Source organism: Hevea brasiliensis, chromosome 12, assembly GCF_030052815.1.
Source record: "Hevea brasiliensis isolate MT/VB/25A 57/8 chromosome 12, ASM3005281v1, whole genome shotgun sequence".
Taxonomy (NCBI): Eukaryota; Viridiplantae; Streptophyta; class Magnoliopsida; order Malpighiales; family Euphorbiaceae; genus Hevea; species Hevea brasiliensis.
Window position 1 is genome coordinate 45,193,211 of NC_079504.1, and position 19,403 is coordinate 45,212,613.

The window sequence follows — 19,403 nt, forward strand, 5'->3', positions numbered from 1 at the left end:
TATTATTATTATTATTATTATTATTATTACCATAAGCATTGATAAATTCTCCTCCCACTCTTCCACAGGTTTGTGTGGAATCAAATTATCATCATTGGATTTGCCAGTAAAATCCACTCAAAACAAAATGAGTTTGCTTCCACTTCCAAATATTTATTTCTTTTTATGCGCAATTATCTTCCTTCTGACTTTTGTTTACAACCTATTCGCCATGTTAGGTGCAGATAATAACAAGCTTTCAACATATAACAAGTTCTAGCTCTCATCTCAGGAAGAGTAAAGTGAGTTCTCAATATAATTGATCTTCATTCTCTTTTAAGCTTGTTCAATTTTTAGTACTTACAATCATGATTGTGAAAATCCGATTTAATTAGAAATTAGAATTTGATTCTATTTATTTCTAAAATCCTGTTTTCACCGAATTGAAATCAAATCATATGAACTGGACTAAAAATCTTTAGTGTACTAATTACCATTTTAGTTATAAGTTTTATTTGATTTTTTTTTACAATGGCAATATATATTCCATCCAATAATTTATAATATAAAATTATTACTTTTATTAAATAATATTATATTAATAAAAAATAATTAAAAACTATTAATCGATAACTATTGCAAAGAAAAGCGAAAAGTTTGCAGCTACACACTTGTAATTTAAATAATTAATAGTGTCAATAATTTGTTTTATTAATATGTTAAATTGAATTATTAAATTATTTTTTATATAAAATATAAAGTATATAAAATTTTTTATATTTATTATTAGGGTTGTGCACGGTTTTTGGGGAAATCGAACCAAATTGATAGGAATCGAACGGAACTGAAATTTTTTTATACTTTGATTTGGTTTTAGTTTTTTTACTAAGAATCAAACTAGAACCGTACCAAAATCGAACCAGAACCGTACTGAATTGGAATCCAACCGAGAATAAAATGTATACATATGCTATTCATGTTTTTTTAGATGTATTACATACTTTCAACATAATTACACACACACACACACACACACATACACACACACACATATATATATATATATATATATATAATTATAAACTAAAAACAGCTAATATTATATTTCATTTCTCTATATTTTCTTAATAATTTTAATTATAAATATATTAAATTACTTTATAATTTTTAATATGTTATTATATTATACATATGTTAATTCTGAATTATATTTGTGTCTTACGGTTAAATATTACATAATTAATAAATAGTTAAAATATATTATATAATATACTTATATTATTATATTATATAATATATTTAATCATATATTATATATGCATCTTATAGTTAAAAATTATATAATTTAAAAATAGCTAAAAGATATATTATATATTCATAACCTAATTTAAAACTTAAATATTAATTAAGTATGACTTTTTAAGGAAATAATTACATAAAATTATTTTAAAAACCGAGAACCGAATTAAAATCATACCAAACTGAATAAGAATCATATTGAACTGGAACTGAAACAATGAAGAATCATATTGGAACCGTGCCAAATTTCGGTATGGATCCGATTCTTAAGTAGTGTCACACCTTATCCCTCTGTAAGGCATGACATGATCCCGTAGAATATCTAATGAACTATCGAACTTCACCCACCGATAACTCATTAAGTACCCTACAAGAGATTTTAAAACAATTTTCTTATTTTTAACAAGTGATGAGCATTTTTCTAATAGATATTTAAAACATTTAGTTAAAATTAAGACTAGTTAATATTTTTGGCCCATTTTATTTTTTCACAAATTTTATAGAAATTTTGGCAGAGTTCTGTCTGTATTTTGAGAAAACAGTTCTTCAAATACCTGTAAAAAGCACTTCTAAAAATTTTTCTCAGCCACTACTTCAAATTCTCAATCAATCTCAAATCTCAAGATTCCACGATCAACATTTCTCAATTTCTAAAATTCAATAATCCTCAAAATACTAGCAATTCATCTCATTCAAATTAAATAAAAATAGTTCTACTCATATTTCATTAGGGACAAAACAATTTATATATATACATCATTACAAAATTTACATCAAAGGAAATTCAAATTAAATTTTTATTACAAACTTCATACAAACTTTGTACAAGCTGCTCAAGACCAATTTACATATCCATACATTTATGTGCAATACATACATCAAAATAAATATTTACAGGCAGGGTATAAATTATACCCGATAATTTCAAGCTGATAGATCCTCAATCCTTAGCAGCTCAGTCCGCTGCTCCTCTAGTCTCTATATCTACGACAGCAATAAAAGCCATCGCTGAGTACTAGGACTCAGTAGTGCACAACATACTAAAATAATCTTTATGCAGAACTTAAATCACATTTATTTGAAATTTTGACTGAACATGAAAATTAAATACAAAGCATGCATTATGAGATTTTAATCTCAAACAATTTCATTTTGAAGTATCAAATCACATTTCATAAAACCCACAGTTAGATCATGCTATTCAAAACAAATAGAATCTCAATAGCCAGAGGCTAAAGAGAAATCACATCACAAGGCTAGCTAGCTCAAATATATGGATATCCATTCTCATCCTCTTCTACTGGCACAGCTCAACACTTCTCCAGAGAAGGAATCAAAATTTGAAACTAATTACCCCCACTAGTTGTGCTAGTGAAGTGTTCAAATATATGGTCATGATACTGTGGTTTCAAAACTTATCTTAACAATTTGTTAAACATTGTCATTTCAAATATACACAATAACTTTCACAATTTAAATCAAAACATCATAAATAAGGTCACAATAAACTTTCAACAATTCAAAGCAAAAGTAAAATGCACATTTCATTCACTTTATCAATGAATTTTAAAGCATAGTGATGTTGTGCACAAACCTCAAGCAAGTCGCCTCTTGGCCTTAACTCGGTTCCTCGGGTCCTTTTCCGGTATTCTTTTCAATTGAAACGCACAATTTTACAGTGTTTCAGTACCATAACTTAGCGTAAATCCAAAAATAAATTTAACTTCACTTTTACCTAGCTCTAACGTGCTAAACTCGACGTTCTTGAAATTTTGTGTTTTAGGTTACTATTCACTACACTATTCAAGTCAAATTGTTGACTTTCTAAGGCTTAATAGGTATGGGAATTCCAACTTCACCCACATACCACATTTTGGTCACTAAATTTGTTAGTTTTGGTTGTTTATTCAAATTCTAGGTCTTTTAAGCAAAATTGATAATTTTCAGTTTTAGTGTCCCTAGTTACACTGTTCCATTGGTCATCTTTCCATTGGAATTTGTCAAAACTTTCTTCATAGAAAATGTTCCCTATTATCTTAAGTTTATTTTCCTTTTTGAATCACTCCAATTGGAGTTTTGTAGCTCAAGTTATGTCCAAAATATGGTTACTGTTCATGCTGCAGATTTTAGTTCTGACAGATTTATTTATCCAACTTCGTTCAGCAATTTGATCAAGTTAAGTCCATAATTTGGTCTAATTTTCTTCTTATGAAATGTTCTACTATGTCTTAGGTTTCCATCGGTTCAAGAATTGCTTAAATCGGAGTTTTCTAGAGAGAGTTATAGCCATTGAAACTTTACTATTCATATGGTAAATCTACAGTCTTACAGATTCAGTGATCCAATTTCGCTCAGTAATTTGATTGGGTTAATGGCATAATTTGGGTTGGTCTTCTTCATGAAAGTTTAGGTCTATATCTTATCTAATCACTAGTAAAATTTCAGGTCATTTAAACTTGCCTAGCTCGAGTTATAGCTAAATGAACAAACACTATTTATTTGGTTAGTTGTACAGAGGCAGACTGTGATTTTTCAACTTTGGTTAATTTGTTCACTAGGTTTTGGTCACTTTTTGGGCATACTTCCTGAATGAAAATTGTGTCATTTAGTGCCTATTTTCATTCCCAATTGGTCCCATACCAATTAGACTTGTAAAATTTCATTTTTGATCCCTCAAAATTGATTTGGTCATGCTGCTAGCAGCATGACCACACTCCCTCCGAATTTGACTTTAATTCCAACACCTCTAACACTCTTCATTAGGTCACAAATGACCATTTCTCAACTCAAATAAGGTTAACTACATCATATGGCTCATTCACAAATTTTTCTCCCCAAACCCTAGGTGCCAAGAACCCTAAATTTTCAACTTCTCAATTCTAAGCAATTCAAGGCAACCTCAACTTATACATCATATAAGCATCACTAATCAAGCTAGAAGGCATGTTTAATTAAATCAAAACACATCAATTCCATAAACTTCCATTTCATTATTTCCATACAAGCATCAATTCTTCCATTTCATATGAAATTTCAACTCAACTTCACTTAATTAAACTAAAGAAAAAGATTAAATTAACTTACCTCTCTTGTGAGATTTCCAAGCTAACCCACTTTTCACTTTCTTCCTTCCTATTCTTCTTCAATCTTCTTTTCTAGGGTAACTTAGAAGCTTTTTAAGATTTAGGGTTGAAATTTGTGGGGGAAGAGCTAAATTTTTCAAGTTTTAAAAGCTTGTTAATGGAGAAAAGTGAGGGTGAGGGAGAGAGAGAGGTGAGTGACGGGTTGAGAGACAAGTTTTCTCTTTTTTTTTTCTTTTCTTTATGCTTCTTTTATGTCTTATGAAAGACCAAAAATCTAATTAATTAAATTCACAAATTCTTATTTTTATGGCATCATGCATGATATCATGCATGATGTCATCATCTTTTTAACTTTTTCATTTTCTTTCTTTTGTTTATTTTTTTATTAATTCTTTAATTTAATTCCCGATTCCAAAATTTTCTTGTCTCCGATTTTATTTGACAGTTAGGTCCAGAGTCAGCTCTCGGGGTCAATTGACCAAATTGCCCCTCGCCGATTCATCTCGGTTTGCAATTAATCTAATATTTCTTCCGGCTCCCTGACCTAATTATTTGACTGACTTAACAGTTATTTTTCATGATTTTCTCTTTTCCACTGTGTTCATAAGGGTCCTAAGGACCGCAGCGTCACATTTTACTGTTAGAAATTTGAGTTTAAAATGACTTCGCAGTCCTTCCCGAGAAGGTCACTCATCGCTGTGACTCTCGGCTCGTTTAACTTCTTATGTTCTGTTTTTCTTATTTATACTCAACTAATTGAACATTACTAATTATTTGTGTTTATGGCTTCTCTAGTTGTCTTAAGTGTGATTCTAATCCCCTTAATTGTTCGGACCGACACCGGTCACCGGAACAGTGAAATATACCAGGCTATGCAATTAGGGGTGTTACAAGTGGACCCTAAATCAAACCGTAACCACATACCCATATTTATTATATAATTTTAATATATTAATATTTATTTTCATTAGTGTGAATAAATTTATTATTATAAAATTTTAATTTTAAATATTTCTTTATTATAAATAATTTGATATTATTAACTAAAATTTTAAATTATTTTTAAAAAAAATATTTACATATTAATTAAGTTATTTTAATATTAAAACTTAATTAAAATTATTTTAATAATTATTTATAAAACATATAAAAAGTATCAATTATAATGAGTATTATTATTAATTTTATAAGATTATTTAATAATATAAAGGTTAAACCCCGATTCGATCTCTGTTGAACCTTAAACCCTTTGCCTTCTGTATTCATCACCAGTCCTTCGATCAGGCTGGGTCTTCTTAAGCAATCTCAAAGACAAACTTCTCTCAATTGGTCTAGTACATTCAAGATAAATAATCAAGAATATTGCTCTCCAGTAAAACCAAACCTATTGATAAGGAAGGGAAGCTCACATTTTTATCTAGGATTTTAAACCCCTCATTCTTTATGCCATAAGTTTATCACTCAATTTTGTTAAGCTATTAGTCAATTAGAAAAAATTAGTCAATTAACATTCTTACATTTTTAAAAATATAAAAAAATAAAATATTTTAAGTTTAAATCCCTCTATCTACTCATCACTCAAAATTTATTAAGATGAAAAGATTGTCTTTTATCGTGTACTCATAAATTATTACTCAAATCTATTAAAATTATTTTGAATGACAATAAAATATTATTAAGCTGATCAAGAGATATGATTTAATGCATTTGTGTACAGTCATTTTCTGACATAATTATATCAAATAAGTAGGGGTGTGCAGTTTTCGGTTTAAATCGAAAAATCGAACCGAACCGATTAATTCGGTTCAATCGGTTCGATTTTAAAATTTAATCGGTTCGATTCGATTTATAATTTTGATAATTTCGGTTAATCGGTTCGGTTTGGTTATTTTCATAAAAAAATCAAAAAAACCGAACCGAACCGAAATTATTAATATATATATATAGGAAATCAAAAAAATCGAACCAAATTGAATCGAACCGAATCGAACCAAACCGAAATCAAAGAAAACCGAACCGAACCTAAAGATTTTTGAGTTTTGATTTCTAATTTTTTTTGTTTTTATGTTTTTATTATTTAGATTTAATGTTAAAAATATGAAATTTTATAAATTTCGGTTTGATCGGTTTAAAATCGAACCGAACCGAAATTTATCGGTTCGATTCGGTTCGATTTTCTCTTATCAATCGGTTTGGTTCGGTTTTTAAAATTTTTTATTTTTGATTTTCGGTTTTATCGGTTCGGTTCGGTTCGAAACCGAACCGACCGTTTGCACACCCCTACAAATAAGGAAATTGTTCGTGCAAAGTACATGGTTGTTAATAATTTTAATTTATATATTTATTTTTAATTTTAAATTATAAAAATAAAATTATATTTTAATGTTATTGTTAGTTACTTTATATTTTATTTTTATTACTTTTTATATGGACTAAACTTTTTAACTTAAAGTCTTTTAATGAAGATTTCATATTATTATAAAAATAAAAGAAGATATTATTATTAAAATTAATGAAAAATATAGCAATTGAATTAAAATATAGATTAAAGATATAAAATAATTTGAGGTTGATTAAATCAAATGATCATTTTTCTCATTTTAAAATATAAAATTTTTTAATATCCACTTAATATATTAAAGAAAAATAATATATTCAAATATTATCTTTTCTCAATAATATTAATATTATTCTAAAAAAATAATAATAGAAAAGTATTAAGATAGTACAAAAAAAAAATTATATGTATAGATATATGACAATATGTATTAATAGTGTTAAAGAGTTAATTGGCTATTATTATATATAATATTTATTTATCAATAGTATATTTTTATTCAATAAATGCAACTAAAATACTCTATAAGAAAAAAAAAACAATTTATAAATGGAATTTCTGTTTCTAAATTGAAGATTTTCATTTTTAATTTGATTTAGAAATAGATTAGAAACGAAAAAAAAAATCCATTTTTAATTAGCTTGTTGATAATAACTATAAAAATTAAAATTTTTTTCTGTTTCTAAATTAGAAATGGACTAAAAATAGATAGCATTCCATTTTAGTTAGCAACGGATTAGAAATAGAATTTTAGAAAAAGAGATTAAACCATTTCGAATTAGAGATAGACCATTTCTATTTCGAAATGGAATTCTGTTTCTAATAAAAAAAATTATTTAAAAAAATTTAGAAATATTTTTTTAATTAATAAAGGAGAAAATAAAAAAAATTAATTTATTGTTAAATTACTTATTTGAAGTCATTTTAAAAGTAAATTTTTTAAAAAATAATAAGTTACTACCAAAAAATACAATATAAATACTATTACTAATATTATAAAATAAATACAAAAATATTAAAAACAAAATTACTAATAAAAAATACAAATGGAAAATTATCATTTTATGTTAAAATAAAAATAATAAAAAATAAATTGCAAAAAAATTTATTAATATGTTACTAATGAAAACACATTAATAATAAAAAATATATAAAAATATTTTTAAAAAATTACGAATAAAAATAAATCAAACAGAAAATTACCATGACTATATTATAATAAAAATTACAAAAAAAAATTAAATTACTAATAAAAATTAAAATGAGAGAAAGAGTTATGAAAAAAAAAGAAAAGAGAATAATGAAATAAAGAATATGAAAAAAATGAAAGAAAATGAAAAAAATGAGAAAAATGAAACTGTTTCTAAATTTAGAAATAAATTTTGAAATCTATTTCTAAATTTTTAAACTTTCTTTCATTCTCTATTATTTAGAAATGAAATTTAAAATTCATTTCTAAATTTAGAAATAAATTAGAAATGACATTGAATCCATTTCTAATTTAGAAACAGATTAGAAAGGGATTTTAGTCCATTTTTAATCTATTTTTAAATTTGAAGATAAACTTTTTAACGCTAAAATTAGAAATGGAAGTTTTCTATTTCTATTATTCGTTTTTATTCTATTTCTAATATGTTTTTAAATATCACACCATTTTTTTGGTACTAAAAATAATAATAGATTTTTTTCCTTTATAAATTTCATTTTTAGTCCATTTTTAATTCGTTGCAACACCTAATAAATAAATTTAGTTTTTATTCTATTGTAATATCATTGCGAATTAGAAACGGAGGCAATCACTTTTCCGGCCATATCTTATAGTGATAATAAAAATCTGTGTGCTTTATATTTATAGGTAAATTATTATTTTATTCTTAAAAAAATTAAAATAATTGTAAGCATATGGGAATGTGATTTTAAAATTTTCACTACTGAGAGAAATATTAATTTTGAATGGAAAGAATAGAAAATAATATACACGCTTGGGGTTAGATTTAGTCACGAGCTGTTTAGAATTAAAATCAAATTGAAATCAGACTAATTTAAAATAGAATTAGAATTAGGTTAAATCCAATCAAAATTAAATTGAAGAAAATTACTATTAAAATAAATCAGAATTAGAATTAGAATTGGCCGGTTTAATTTGGAACAAATTAAATTTCATTTTCAAAAAATAAAAAAAATTAATAATTTAATTTGATTCAGTTGAAACCGAAAAATATCAAAATTAAAATCCCACTAAAATTAACTTTAAATTGAAATTGTCGATTCGGGTTTAAAATCAAACCGAAATCAACCCTAGCCACCCTTACTTGTGTGACTTAAAAGTTGTATGTGGAAAGACTAGTTTGTTTTGTATGAGTTGAATTTGAACTTGCATAGAATCTTCCCCAATCCTTTCTGATAAATTGATTCATTACTTCTGAAAGATGAGGACTAAGGAAGACTATCATTCCTAGATTTTTATCATAAATGAATTAGGCTAATATAAAAGAATACAAAAGAAAACTGTAACGGCCCGGCCCACTAGTGATATTGTCCGCTCTGGGCTGAAGCCCTCACGGTTTTAAAATGCATCAATAGGGGTTACGAACCACCAACTTATAAACCCAGCATCTCTCCGTGTTTTACCGATGTGGGATTTGCCTAGGGTGTTACAATCCACCCCCTCTTATGGGACTCAGCGTCCTCTCTGAGGTTTGCCCCACCATCGTTCAAGGTTGCAAGCGGAGTGGCTCTGATACCACAAATGTAATGGCCCGACCCACTAGTGATATTGTCCGCTCTGGACTGAAGCCCTCACGGTTTTAAAACGCGTCAATAGGGGTTACGAACCACTAACTTATAAACCCAACATCTCTCCCGTGTTTTGCCGATGTGGGATTTGCCTAGGGTGTTACAATCCACCCCCCTTATGGGACTCAGCGTCCTCGCTGAGGTTTGCCCCACCATCGCTCAAGGTTGCACGCGGAGTGGTTCTGATACCACAAATGTAATGGCTCGGCCCACTAGTGATATTGTCCGCTCTGGGCTGAAGCCCTCACGGTTTTAAAACGCGTCACTAGGGGTTACAAACCACTAACTTATAAACCCAGCATCTCTCCCGTGTTTTGCCGATGTGGGATTTGCCTAGGGTGTTACAATCCACCCCCCTTATGGGACTCAGCGTTCTCGCTGAGGTTTGCCCCACCATCGTTCAAGGTTGCACGCGGAGCAGCTCTGATACCACAAATGTAATGGTCCGGCCCACTAGTGATATTATCCGCTCTGGGCTGAAGCTCTCACGGTTTTAAAATGCGTCAATAGTGGTTAGGAACCTCCATCTTATAAACCCAGCATCTCTCCCGTGTTTTGCCGATGTGGGATTTGCCTAGGGTGTTACAATCTACCCCCCCTATGGGACTCAGCGTCCTCGCTGAGGTTTGCCTCACCATCGTTCAAGGTTGCACGCGGAGCGACTCTGATACCACAAATGTAATGGCCCGGCCCACTAGTGATATTGTTCGCTCTGGGTTGAAGCCCTCACGGTTTTAAAACGCGTCACTAGGGGTTACAAACCACCAACTTATAAACCCAGCATCTCTCCCGTGTTTTGCCAATGTGGGATTTGCCTAGGGTGTTACAAAAACACTCTTAAAATTATTTAAAAAAAAAAAAAAGACTTCATTTCAATGGAAGCTACTCTTATTAATCAATATATTTGTTAAATTAATATCCTAGAAATTTTGAAAAATTTAATTGTAATTATTCAATTTTATTTACCCTATCCATTTATAATATATATATATATATTTTTTTTTTTTTTTAATTTATATTCCACTTGGCGTTTACTTTTATTATTTTTTCCCCAGAGCTCTTTCCTGCCAATTATAGCATGATCAAAGTAATCTGAAACCTCCACACTTTTTTCTTTTTCTTTTACTGGAAATTATCAAAGTTTGCAATGGAAGAGTTTTGTGTAGAGTTAATGAATAGACCTGTTCACCTATTCATACATGTAGCCAAGGATGTGTTCACTTTTAACTAAATTACTTATAAATTTTTTGTGAGTAATTAATATTCATTTTCAAAATTGAAATTTACGAATTTTAATTCAATTAAATTTCAATGAATCATATATATATATATATATATATATATATATATAATAATGATATTTCATCTAGTATAATTATATGTCATGATATGTTATTGCTATATCTTTTGATAAATTAATGGTATAATATATTATTTAGATTCATTCGATGAAATTTAATTGTTCTAATTAAGTCGATTCAAATTTTAATGTCAGTACAACCTCTCTCTCTCTCTCTCTCTCTCTCTCTCTCTCTCTCTCTCTCTCTCTCTCTCTATATATATATATATATATATATATATATATATAAGTAACACCCCTCACTCATTTACAGTGTAGCCGAGCAAGGTGTGCTACATTTGGTGCCGGAGCACTCTATCCTGTCTTACCATATACAATAGTAGTTTAATTATATTATCTTACATGTAAAAATTTTTATTGGTCACTAATTTTAATGATGTCATGTCTTATGTCATAAATCCCTTTTTAATTTTTTTTTTCTTCCTTTTTCTTTTATTTTCTTTTCTTTTCCTACCATAATTCATCATTTTAATTTATTTTATGTATTTTTAATTTCTCTCATTTTAATTGACATTTAGGTCAAAATTCAACTCTATGATTGAAATGACCAAAATGCCCTTCATTAGACTCACCAGGTTATTTTTTGTCTGTATCAACAAATAAATTTTCCTGAATTTCCTGTGGCATTTCTAATGTCATTTAGACCTCAATAACTATTCATTGAGTCCCAAAAATTATTTTCCTAGGGTTCCTCGTGGGTTTGAGATCAGCAACTGTCTTCACAGTCGCTTCCCCGTACGGTTACCCATTGTTGTGACCCTGGCTCATTTAACTCATTTGCAATTCATTTCTTTTATTTTTTCTTAATTTTTCTTGGTCTTTATTCAGTCAATTTATGCTTCCTCACTCTAGTTTGAGTGTTGTTCCAGATATCCTAGCTGTCCGAATAGACGTTAGTCGTCGGAACAATAGAATGTACGAACTACCTAAAGTGAGGACATTACAATATATATATATATATATATATATATTACTATTTAGCCCTTACATTTTAATGAAATTAATTATTTAGTTTTTACATTTTGAAAAATATACTATTCAGTCTCTATATTTTGCTTTCATTAAATTGTTTAGTCTTTTCGTTAATTTTCTATTAGTCAATGTCATTCAAATACTATTTAGTCTCTCTATTTTAGTAAAACTAATTAATTAGTCTTTATATTATAAAAAATACATTATTTAGTCTTTGTAATTTAATTTCATTAACTATTTACTCTCATAATTATTTTTTAAACCTAAACTACTCTAATTCTCTTCTCCTTATTTCTGTCTTACCCTCTCTTATTTCTTTCTTCTCGTATTTCTTCTCTTCAGCCCACACCTTCTCCCCTCATTCTCGTTCTATTTTATATTTTTTGGCAAGAAATGATGCAAGCTGTCTGTGTAAAAATATTAATAAGTTTCCTTTGATTTCTAAGTAACCAAGAAAAATTATTTCTCACTAGAAAAATACAAAAAAATGATATCCAAGAATTGAATGAAAATGCTTGAATAAGTTAAAAAATGTAAATTTAGATTTAGTCTTTACATAACAATTTTCATTTTTATCCAAGAATATATTTTTCAAAATATTGTATTTTTTAAAATATAAGAATCAACTAATTAGTTTCACTGAAATAGAGAGATTAAATAGTAATATTTTTTAAAATATTGGGATCAACTAATTAATTTTCTTTAAATAGAGGGATTAAATAGTAATTTATTGATATTGACAAACAAATAAATTTATCGGAAGGATTAAAGAGTTTAACGAAAGTACAATATAAAAATTAAGTAATTAATTTTATTAAAATAGATAAGCTAAATAGTGTGTGTGTGTGTATATATATATAAACAAGCAAAATGGAATATAACTAATCCAATGAGTGAGTGACTTTGAGTTGGAAATTTGTGTTGCTGTATAACCAGAAAAAGTGTGGAATATGGATGTTGATCTAGAAATTATTGTATTTCTATGGCCGTAAGTTTCAGGTAGCATTCACCTCTCTCTTTTATTTTGTGTTGGTCAGATTTTGTCTCCATCACAATACTACTATTCTTTGGATGCCAAAAGTTTAGGAGAGGGGAGGCTTTGTCTAAGACTAAAGTATACTATTAACATTATTGAGATATTACAGTGAAGTTTGTAAGTTGCCTACTTAGAGAAACACTTATTAGACTTGAATTCTCAACATGATGAAAACGCTGATTAAGTTTTACCCACTAAATTCTAAAATAAAGCCTAATTTATTATTTTTATGTATGTAAAAGTAACAATAGGTATGTAAAATAAAAATAGATAGGTGACCTTTTATTCTTGATAAAAATATTATATTTATTGCAGTGATCCTATTTTTAAGGTTAAAATTTAGTTAATCAACACAAAAGTTAGAGGGGTTTTAAAAAAAATTTTATCTCTCTATATTATCTTTTTCTAAGTAACACAAGAACCTAATCTAAAATTAAGAATAACTGATTTTTTATATCTACTGAAGCACTGGTTTTTAGTGTCCTGATGTATCCAATAATTAGTCATTTAGTTAATACCCAAATTTTTTCAAAGAGCCATAATGAAAACGATGCCTAAATATTCCCCTGAAATTTTGTATATATAATGATTGAGTTTAGACAAGAATTTTCCCACACGAAAACTAATTTTTAACCATTCTTTAATAATTTGCAATTCCTTAGCTTCTTTTACCCTCCCCTCTCATAAATACACACACATATATGCAAAGCACAATTTAATTGTAATTTAACACATTGTATTTCTATGTTTTCTGCTTCAATATGCTAAAAATTATTTGAAGATAAGGTTAGCTAGCGATTTGAAACAATTTAATTGTAATTTAACACATTGTATTTCTACGTGTTCTGCTTCAATATGCGAAAAATTAGTTGAAGATAAGGTTAGCTGGGGATTTGAACATTTTGGTCATTAAGCCCCAAAAGCCACATAGAGGAAAAAAAAAAAAAAGATTAATTTCACCCATTGTCCTTCATCTTAAGTGATCGTATCAATATTGTTCTTCAATTTTAATTTGTATTATAAAAATCTCTAAATTTTAATTTAAATATAATTAAATTCTATATGACCTGCTATGTATTGCTAGTTTACAAGTTAACTTATAGTTAAATTTTACTAATCATTCTCTCAACTTAGATAAGTGTACCACAAACGTCCCTCAACTTTAAATTGTATCACAAAAATCCCTATACTTATTTTAATATATGTTTATTGAAAAACAATTGGCTGGTTAATAGCTTAAATTTGCGGCTTACCAAACATTGGGTATGTCAAGTGAAGGTGTGCTAACTTAATTCTAAAAAATCAAGCAATGGAAACTAGCTAGACTTGACATAGTTTTACCATTGTGAAATTCAAAATAGATTGCAAGAAATTAAGAATGCTTATATGTACTGGAATGCAAATGGATCTTTGTTTGATTTTATAATAAGTACTGGAAATAGAAATACAATACTTGAAATTGAAATTGCTATTACTAGAAATCACAAGGAAAATGACTAAAATTAACATAAATAAGGACTGTAAATTAAAAGGGAAATTGTGTTTAAATTGAATTGCTATGTAGCTTGATCGTTTGATTGATAGTAAAAACCATCTCTTAGCATTATACTCTACCACATTTTTCCTTATTAATCTAACTATGCTTCACATAGATATGGTATCAAGTTTCTCTACTTCATCTACAACAACATATGTGATGCTTGCCAAAAGCCCTAAGGTTCCCTTTGTTATACCAATGACTCCTCATGATAATTCTAGTTCATCTATTCGCAATCCTAAAGCATTACCCTTACAGGCATCCTTTAGTCCTTTCCTACTTTTGGCATCAACCCTTTCACTAAACTTGCCTAAGGTAAATATCCTTATGAATTTAAGAAATTATCTCTTGCCTGTTGCAACTATTGGGACTTGTGTAGTGTGCAAAGGTTGTTGCTTTTCTTGTGCGGGTTGAGTATTTGTTGCTGCAGGAACTAGCTTAGGTGCCCTAGATGGTGAGCTAGTTTCCTGGATGCTCAAATTATAGAGGAGACTTTGTTAAAAAAATTTCAATCTTCCTAATGGATCATTATTTGACTTCTTGGCAGTTTTCTATATGGAATCCACTTTTGTAATCGATGCCATTCCACTAGTTCATTTTCTCCCCAAATTTTCCATTAATCTTGTTATGAATGTACCATTTTCCAAAAAATTTTACTATTGCTATTAATAATTTTCTTTCCTTTTAAACTACGAAGAATTCCTACATAGCCAACATGAATATTGGCCCATTGGCCGATCCAAAGCATTAGCCTCTAATTCCATTTCCATTAGGCAATATTGATGAAGAACTAGCCTCCAACAAATTAAGACATTCTCCTACTGCTGGGAAAACCAAATCTTGGTGAAGTCTTCTACATAATGGATTGATTGGATTAATAGGATGCATCCCATTTATTCTAACAAATGGGAGAAAATGGGAATTCATCATTTTATAGAAATTAGATGGATTTCTCTTCCAATATCTATTGACATCTTAACTGTTGCACTACACCTATGGTCTCGACATTGTAATTCTTTTATTCTTCCAATTGGTCGCATATCTATTACTCTGAGGGACATATTGGCTTTTACTAGGTTGCTAATTATTGGGCCAGATGCTCTAAGTCATGTACTTGATCTCCTTTCTAGCTTTAAAGCTCTTTCTAAAGAATTTTCCTCTTATACTGTAGTGATAGAGTATAGTAAAGGTACTTCCACAATGGACCATACGCTATTTTTGTGGATAGTCACATGCATATACATTTTTTGCCTGTTTCTAGTAGGCCCTCTGCAGAGTATCTTTCTTTAGCCTACTCCCTAGCCCTCGATGGTCATTTATGCCTTAGGTAGCATGAAGCTAGGCTAAATTTTTCATGCTATATCCCGAATTATAGATGATGCTGCCTTCAGTAAATGGAATGGTAGTATCTGGGTGGTACAACTTTAGCTCTTATCATACTTCTTGAAATTGAGGAGCTCTCCACCTTCCTCTAAAGATGGCATATTTGGTCAATGGGTTGCACCTCTATCTTCAAAGATGTGTGTTAATGAAGCTTTGAAGTTCTTTTCTAGAATTAAAGATGAAAAGTATAATCATTTCCCACCATTTGATGATCATAAAGATTTTAAAGGAGCTAGTTTGCCACTATGGCTAAGCAACAAGTTTGGAACTTCCTTCACCAAATAGGCTAAGATAACTAGGCCTCCTTCACTACATTATATTTCCTTAATAGTGGTGTCACATTTGGCAATTCCTTTGGTACTTTCCTAGCTTATTTTAAGCTGTACATGCCTTCTCTTTAGTCTCGATAATTTGGCTTACTATAAGGGATTCCATATCCTACCTTATTTCCCAATCCTATTAAAGGTTCTAGGAAACTAGTTGAAAGGAATTTGTTGCTCCTCCAAGCATAGGAACACTAGAATTTACCAAATATATTAGTGGTTTTTCCTATTGAGGATCCTCAAGTAACCAGGTCCACATTTAAGATTTGGTGGAAAAGGAAATACCCATATGCTGCTAAGATTAAGTTGCTTTTGCTAAGAGGTACATCATAATAACCACTGTCTCTCTTTATTTTCCTTCTTAGTTTGTCTTTGTAATCTTCTTTGCATGTCTCTAAGCCTTGGAACACCAAATGAAGATGTTCAACGCCTAATGACCCACCCCTGTCTCTGAAAATGAAGACACATTTACACCATCCTCTACAAAGAAGAGAGCCCCTGCTATAGATAGAGCTACTTCCTCTCCTTCTACCCAAAAACAAAAACAACTTGATCCTAAGAAAAATAAACCCAAGATAAATATCAGGAAGTCCCCACCTTCACTTGCTAAATCAAAAAGTAATGCTCTTTCTTCCTTTACAGCTTCTCCACCTCTTAAGCATTCTGGGCATTGTAGACTTCCATTTTTGGTACCCTAAGGACTTACATATCTAAGGTAGTGAGGAGCCTGATGGTAAAGATAATGAAAGGCTCCAAAGTGCCTGAAGACATTGAAGAGATTGAATGAAATGTTCTTTACGTGAAAAATAATAAAAATAGGTTAATAAAGTAAAAAATAAAAGTAATTAAAAAAAATACAAATAGCTCAGGAGGTGTAATAGGCTTCAAAGAAAGGCATGGACCTTTTGTGCTTCAGTTAAACCCAACCTAAGGCACAACTAGCCTGAACCAAGCTAGAGTGAGCCCCAGGAAGAGACCAACTGAAGCAAGGCCCATAAGACCTTAGTTGAAGGCCCACTTGGCTAAAGGAAGGAAGAAAAGAATTGATTTAGCTTTAATTTTACACCATCAAGGCCTTGCTTGACGGCCCATTTAGCCTATTGAAAGATACAAGAACTGAAATGTTGAATTTCTCTACCATCACTTGCATAATTGAAGTGCATTTACCTAAGATATCGTTAGTTTTCTCCATCCACTTCTTAAGTCTTCTCTAAAGTTTCAACAATTTAATATGCATTAGTACAATAAATAGGAACATGAACCATCTCACCTTATTCCTAGTTGAAGTCAGCAACCAAGGTAAGATAGCCTTTGTCTAAGTTGGGTTGGGATTCTAAATCTCTTCATTTCCCTAAGGAATTGACCCTTGTTCAAAGCGCTCCACTATTCGGGGAACTGTGGTATAGACGCACTGTTGTAGGAACTCCTTTTGTATCCTGATACCTGGCAATGTCTTTTCCTAAAACACCTCTTATCTTTAGAGGCATTAAGGAACCTTATTAAAAACTACAAAGCAAGAGAAAAGTAGGAGATCATCCTATTTTAGTGAGTGAAACAAAATCTGGTCCATTAGACATGCCAAAAGATTGTTTGCTTAAAACATTCGACTAGTTAACAACTTGAATTTGCAACTTGCCAAAACATTAGGTATGTTAATTGAAGATGGACTGAATGACTTCTAAAAAATCAAATGATGGGAAATTGACTAGACTGGACATAATTTAACCATTGTGAAATTTAAAACAGATTGAAAGAAGTTAAGAATGCTTATATATACTAGAATGCAAATGGATATGTAGTAGAATACAAATGTATCTTTATTTGATTTTGTTATAACTATTCAAAACAGAAATACAAGACGTGAAATTGAAATTGCTATACTAGGAATCAAAAGGAAAATGACTAAAATTGAAATAAACAATGATGGGAAATTGAAAGCGAAATTGTGTTTGAACTGAATTGTTGTGTAGCTTAATCTTTTGATTGGCAAAGTTACTCTCTGGTAGAATTTGTTGTTCCACTCCTTTTATAAGCTCCTAAAGAATATTCTAGATCTCCACTGAAACACCCCTAATTTTTAAATTAATTTTTTTTTGTAGATATTAATATTTTATTTTATTTAAATTTTGGGGAATTATTTGAAATTTTTTCGAATTTTTGAAATTGGGTTCGATTTTCCAAAAGTATAAAACATTGATGATTTTTAAAATTTTATTTAAAGACTACGTGACAAAACTAAAAATATATTTAGACTCTATAAATTTTTTTGAGTTTTCTGATATTTTTTTAAAATTTTTGGGCCTCGTTTTTCGGTCCCAAGGCAGAGTAAAAATTCAATTTCGGGTATTATGAATCGAACCGGCCGAATCGGACCGGTCAAATCGGACTGGCCCTCTTTCTCTTCTTCTTTTCTTCCCCTGCGCGCCCCAACACCCTCACTTCCCTTTCATTTTTCTCTCTCCTCCCCTCATCGGCCAGCCACCACCCCAGCCTTCCCCGGTCTCCGGCGCACCTCCAGGACCCCTCCCTGCCGCCAATCGATGCTCCAGGCCACCTAAAAACAGCCCAAAAACTCCCTTTATGTGCCGCACGATGTTTCATTCTTCTAGCCAAAATCCAGCTAATCCGACCACCAATCGGACTGGGTCTTGTCCCAAAACATATCTATACCTCGAGAGCTTTCCATAGACACTAAGAACACAAAAATCCATCGAGCAGTTTGTCCAATTTTTGCCTGGAACTTTTAGCCCATTTTGTCTTTTGGGCTAGATTTCTCAAAAATCGTAAACCCCACCAAAAATCCGAGAGTACCGGAGTGCTCCACTCGTCGAGAGCTTCGTGGCAATACCCATTTCAAATTTTTCCGACACCATTTTTCAGTGGATCCCGCGAGACTTCACAGTATTTTTTCGAGCATTAAATGAGTTTAGAAAATTTCGTAAAAATTATATAATAACCCCGTGTTATGGGTTTCACGTAGGTACATTTAATTCACCGAAATTCGACGATTGCTCAGGTCTATAATTTTGAGCCAGACAAACATACTACTGGGAAAGCTTCAGAATCGGGTTGAGAGTATAGGCTAACCCACCATTTTCAAACATCCGGGACGCATCTATAGGGTTGGAATTGGCGTAGGTAAACCCGAACCTTCATTTTTCTTAATTATCTAGTGCCTGATTTCGATAAAAAATCAATAAAATATTCGTGGTAAGTCAGAAAAATACAATTCTTTTTGCATTAGCTTAATAATATTGCTAAGGATAGTGGGGCAAAGTTTTAAAATTTTTAGAACTC